Below are 6293 nucleotides of genomic sequence, written 5' to 3' on the forward strand. Positions count from 1 at the left end.
ACTCTTGTTGGCCCGGATGTAGCGCGCAGGGGTATGAATGTAGAAGGAAACAGGAGTATCCCGGTAACCACGTGGTAGGGCAGGTGACCCGATACCTAAAATAGTTGCTCATTGTTTATTTCGGGTCTTTCCTTATAAGATGGTAAATTGCCCGCGTCTTGATTTGCATTTTTGAGCAGATCAAGCAAGGCTATTTGCAAAATCACCGAGAAATTGCTGATGTGTTTTAAACAACAGAAATATGGTACAAATGTAATGAACACTATTTTTGGTTTAAAGAATCAGGATAACATCTATAATTTTAAGTAAATACCGCCAAGCTTTACACATCGGAGTGGAGTTGTATTCTGATACAAATGACGTGTGTATTGCACACAAACTCCGGCACCGTGATATCTTGTCGTATATTTGAAGTAAAATCTTTAAAATTATACCTTTTTTAGATACCAATGGAAATGATGCAAGTATTTCTACGGTGATTATAACTAACATTTCACGTTCCTGCATCCTTGCTTTCAGGAGTCGTGCGATCGAACCAATTTTGACATAAAATCGATAAACTTATTTAATAGTACTTTTATAAAGAAGCCCTTTTTTACTGCTGTACATTTGTAGTACTATAAATGAAAATCTGTGATCGTCAATTACTTTATATGATTTGTTTTTTCCTACTTGTTTTCGTTTCAGAAACATATCTCGATGAATCTCAGAGATTGCTTTTGGAAACTTTGATCATGTTTACAGGAGGGATAGAACTAACTCTGCATGTGTTGATCTTGATCTAAATATACATAATCTTGCCTTAATCTGGATTGAACTCAGTATCCGATACAAACCTTCTATAAGTAGTTGTATAAAACGATACCTGCGTATTGGATATTAGGATAGAGTTGACAATGATCTTGAGTGTGTATTGTTTTGATCTGCAAAGAAAAAACTTCAAGTCATGTCCAATTAGTAATGACCTGAACTTTAAACCTTTAAGAGACGGGTCAATCAGAAGTCATTATTATTGATTTTGATGGCGAAAGGCTACAGACCTATTTACAGAATATAAGACCTATAGATCCTGCTTGATGTATTGCTTCAATAGACAAACGAGCTGGATGTTTCAGCAGAAATTTATTGTCGAGTTAATTCATGATATGGGTTTTGTTTTTGGGCCAATCAGCCTCTGCATAGAAAATAGTGGATGAAGTTGAGAAAAGGCCAAACTATGGAGATATGGTATTTTTGTATATTTTCATTGTAGTTACAACTATTTGATAATATGATGATCGATTATGATTGACATCTATTCTCGCTGGAGCATATGCCTGATACTTTAAAGCTTACTTACTCAAATTGATATTGATTCTCATCAATCGTCACTCATTGCATGTCCTCCTTAAAAACGTTCCTATCTTTGTTTCCATCTATATGGGGTACTTTACAGCTACAATTACATTCTAATTTATTTGCCACGCTACTTATAAAGTTTAATCACGAGAAATCAGACCTCTCGACACTCAGTAATTCGTTCGGTACAACACTACATGTGTCATATGTTTACTCGTTATTCAAAAAAAGATTGCACTCAATTGGAAGTTAACAACGAACTGTTGAAGATCTTCTTATGACAAGACTTAAAATACTTGACCGAGACAAAAAAAAAGTCCAAAGCTACAGACTGTCTATAATTAGCAGTAATTCTTAAGGAGTTATTTCTAAGTTAAAACTACCTGTATATATAACGATTATGTATACTTTTAAATTATGTTAATTTTTTCTTTCAAAGTCAAACCCGGCTTAGATAAAATTAATTTCCACCTAGTGTTAAATCAACTCATCAAGTTGTGTATACCTAGGTAATAACGACCTGTCTGTGATGGTTGAAGGGTTGATATATTATCACGATGTTTCATTTGTAATTGATACAAAAGTGATTGCTAGTATTTTTTATTGTACTTTTTTCAGTGTTTATTCATGAAATTACATACATATATTAAGATCCCTTTGTCATTGTGATTTCTGGTGTGAAAGGTTCCATTGGCATGTTTTAACCCGAATGTAATTGCCTGGCCATGCAGGAAGTGAAATACACACGCTCAATCACAGTCAAGACATAAAGTTTAAAACTGTTTTCATTTTAATATATTTACATTCTTGATGTTTGTTCTGTATATGAATCTACCAACTGAAAACAACTGCCAATAGACTATGAATACACTATGAATACAACGATTCTCGTGCAACCAGTCAGCTGATTTCACACACAATGACCACTTCATATTACTACGCATAGTACCGTTTCTGAGAATAGTTATCTCCCCTTCTCTGAGATAACGTAGTTGCGAGAAAAAATAATAAACATTACAAAAATCATCAATAGTGCACCATTGTACTATTATTATTTGTTAATTCATTTTTTATTATTTAAAGATTAAATATTATTTTTTATAACATTGCCATCTTAAATACTGGCTTCCGACTCGCGAAATCGTTCCGAATCTTAGGTAACCAAGATAGACTGTAAAGCTTAAGCTAAGCTAAACCTAAACGATGACGGACGGAGAGAGAAGCCCCCTAACAGATAGCCCCATCAAGACGTATGGTGCCTTTCACATACCAGATTTATTGGAATTTTCTTCTGATGATGAATTGGAGAAAATACTACTGGAATTAAGTGTACCTCCGACACAGGAACGTCCGATTTTACTGTTGACAATGCCGGATGTAGAAACTCCGACCCCACGGGAAATCAGCACTGCTTCACAGATGAGTAACCCCTCCCAGGGGTGTCCTATCCCGCTAGTGACAATGCCGGAAGGAGAAATTCCGACACCACTGGAAATCAACACTGCTACGCAGATGATTAACCCCTCCCAGGGGTGTCCTATCCCTCTAGCGACAGTGACGGAAGGAGAGGTCCCGACTCCGAGGGAAACCAATAGGCCTACTGCTAAGCAGCTGAATAACTCGACCCAGGGGTGTCCTATCCCCTAGAGACAGCGCCAAAAGGAGAAAACCCGACCCCACGGGACAGCAGCACTGCTTACGCAACACAGGTAAACAAATAAAACAATAAACACTACAACTGAAAATAACCTCGCAAATAACTTATGAAGTTGAATTTCTGTCTTGTGGAATTAATAGAATTAAAACGAGCGTTAAAAAAACCATTTCAAGTCGACTTGTGTTTCGAGTTTTAAGTTTTTCAACATATGTTGAATAATATTCATACAGTATACATCCACCCCACGGGATATTCCAGTGCCACCCCCGGCAAAAAAATTTAAATCTATTTCTGTGGAGACACAGAAAATGCTAGAAGGGGCCAACCAATCTGCCTCCACTAAGAGAAATAAATCTGGGGATTGAAAATATTTCAAGGTAAATAAATCGTTTCAGCAATTAAACAGTTAAATGGATAAAAAAAATCAGATTTGGAAATTGTTGAATTTGTCGATCCGTGTAATACGTTCTGTTATACAGAACTGGTAAAATGAATCAGTAATTGCGAGTTTTGATATAAAGCAATTATCTAACCATTTAAACCATCACACAAATGACGCTCTTTTTCCAAATCTATAGGCTAAAGAAGATATTTTTTTTTACGTTTAGATTTGAACCAAGAGGTCTTTGGAACAGACTTGGACCTAGAGAGCGTTAGTGAGGAAGACCTCAGAGATGTCCTCGCGAAATTTAATTGCGAGGCGAAGCCTAAAAACAAGCAACGGGCAGAAAACATGCCAGCGCACCAGGCCGAGGAATACCATAGAAATACACTTATCAATATAAAAGGGGCGGTAAATCGTCATCTAGTAGACATAATCACATAGGTCGGAATATTGATATTGTTCGCGGGGTAAATTTCAAAAAAAGCGAATAGAACACTAGACGGCCTCTTAAAGGAGCGTACGAGGACTGGGGTGGCGCGTCCAACGGCGCACAAGGAAATTATATCGCCCCTGCATTTAACAAAAATATCCACTTACCTCCTCCGACAGAACGCATGGTACACCCTGGCAGTCCATTTTGTGACCAGGGGACTTGAGTTCCGCGAACATCTGCGAGTTGATTCTTTTGAATTTATTTCAGACGAGCAAGGTCTATATGCCACAATCAATCACAACACAAAACAAAAAAGATATCAGGGTGGTTTTTCCTCTAGTGAAGTCCCAACAAAACGCATGTATGCCACTGGTTCACTCCACTGTCCCGTGGCAATGCTGCAATTATTGATATCAGAAACGGATTCGGCCGCTGAAAAACTATTCAACCACTACATCAAAGAAGCTGATCCAGAAAGTTCCGTTTGGTTTACGTGTAAACCTCTCGCTAAACGAACATATACCAACTTAATGGCCGGCATTTGTTAGGGTGCAAACATTTCAAAAAAATACACCAGGCCACAGCTATTCAAGCAATGAGCGACTTCGGTTTTGAGGCCCGACACATTATGTTTCTGTCTGGACACAAAAGCGAGTCCGCCATTCGGTCATATAACCGTACTTGCTCCACAACACAGAGGAAAACGTTATCCACAGCATTGTCAGCCATCGCCAATGGCAATTCACGTGTTGATCATCTGTCGATCGCGGGACGTCCACCTATGCACTCAGACGGTAATCCAAAACACGTACGGGTATCACAAGTGCCTCACACTATCTCGGCTACTCCATCGCAGGACATCGCACAAATGTGTTATGGCGACTCGCCATCGGTTCCTCGCGAACTTTCCAACACCCAAACGTCCGGCTGGGTAGTCCCCGTGACATCANACTTATCTTCATTTACCTCAGCAGGATTTCTGGCAAACAGCAAATTGCACGGATGTACATTCAACTTTAAATGAGCTCTGCCCACCGCCGACGGGTGCTCGGCCGACAAATGCCCTGGACGGTTACTATGGTGACCGTTGTTTGAAATAGTCCGGACATAAACTTTTACTAAATATATAATTTGCGGCGTTGTATGCAAAACAAACATGAAATACGATCAACTTTCAAAAATGAAAAGAATATCAAGCGTTGTTTATTATGAGATTATAGATTTTTATTTTCGTTTTAACAAATCAGCTGATCGGCGTAAGTCGAAACTTTGAAGTTCGTGCGTAGGCTGGAGTTCTGAATGTTCCTTTTTTATGGTTTTCTGTCCGATACTGATATTAAAAACATTAAATTTACAAAAAGTGTTGCAACTTTTTTTTATTGTAGTTCATCGTAACGTAAATATATGCATTGAATAGATTTTTTTCATGTACATTGCGGCAATGAATAGCAGTAGCTGATCTACATATCTTCTGAGGAGCGCGTTATATACATAATTTAGGAACCATTTAAATGCCTGCTTTTATCAAATAGTCTTTCTTCAAATGTGTGGAATAAACATGGAAAATACATGCATCAGATAGAAATCTGTGACACAAATAAAGGAAATGAATGCATAGAACAACGTGATCACATGATTTTATTCCATCTAAAATTAACGCCAAGGAAGCACTATTATGGTTTTACATATCAAATTATATATCATACATTTCATTCCACTAAACTATTACAGTACACTGTGAGACAAGCTCATTATAATGAGTCGACACTCACTCACTTGCTCACTCACAATTTGGCAATTGCACCTTGAAATGGTGGTGGCTATGGGTGTTTATTTAGAAACCTGTCGTTTTGGTCATTGTGTCAACCCCCACCCCTGCCCTCTTATCTATAAGGCTTAAAGAGATATACCTATCATTCATGATTTTTAGACAGATATTCCTATCCGTAACTACAGGCATTATAACAGGTTTTTTTATAACAAAATCAACATATAAAAAAGCAAACAATACATACAGCACCAACTGTTTCTATAGTTCACATCTCGTTATATGTTTGTATCATCGATATTTTCAGAAACCATGTGTGTATCAGATCAGAACAACGTAGCAATCGCTACCATACAAAATGCGGACGATTCTGGAAGAGGTGTACACGGACCAGGTACGTCGGGACCCCTCTATTTTGTGAATTTGTCACCATAACCTTTTATGTATTGCAGAGAATTTAAACTCGTTACTTTTAATCACCCACTTTGAATTAAAATGAAACAGATCCTGTCTCAGACAAAAACGGGAGTTTCCCCAATGACCCCTGACCAAACCTGGGACAGACAATCTATCCTATTTTACAAGAGACCGGAAAGTTTTGAAAAAAGGGCCAAACACATTTTTCCTCAAGTCTCGAGAGAATCTGCTCAAGAACAATATATTTGTCTTTTTTTCAAATATGAGAGGGGGTTATTGTTATTTATTCGTTTTT

The sequence above is a fragment of the Mizuhopecten yessoensis genome, unplaced genomic scaffold, assembly GCF_002113885.1.
Source record: "Mizuhopecten yessoensis strain PY_sf001 unplaced genomic scaffold, ASM211388v2 scaffold3627, whole genome shotgun sequence".
In the NCBI taxonomy this organism is placed as follows: Eukaryota; Metazoa; Mollusca; class Bivalvia; order Pectinida; family Pectinidae; genus Mizuhopecten; species Mizuhopecten yessoensis.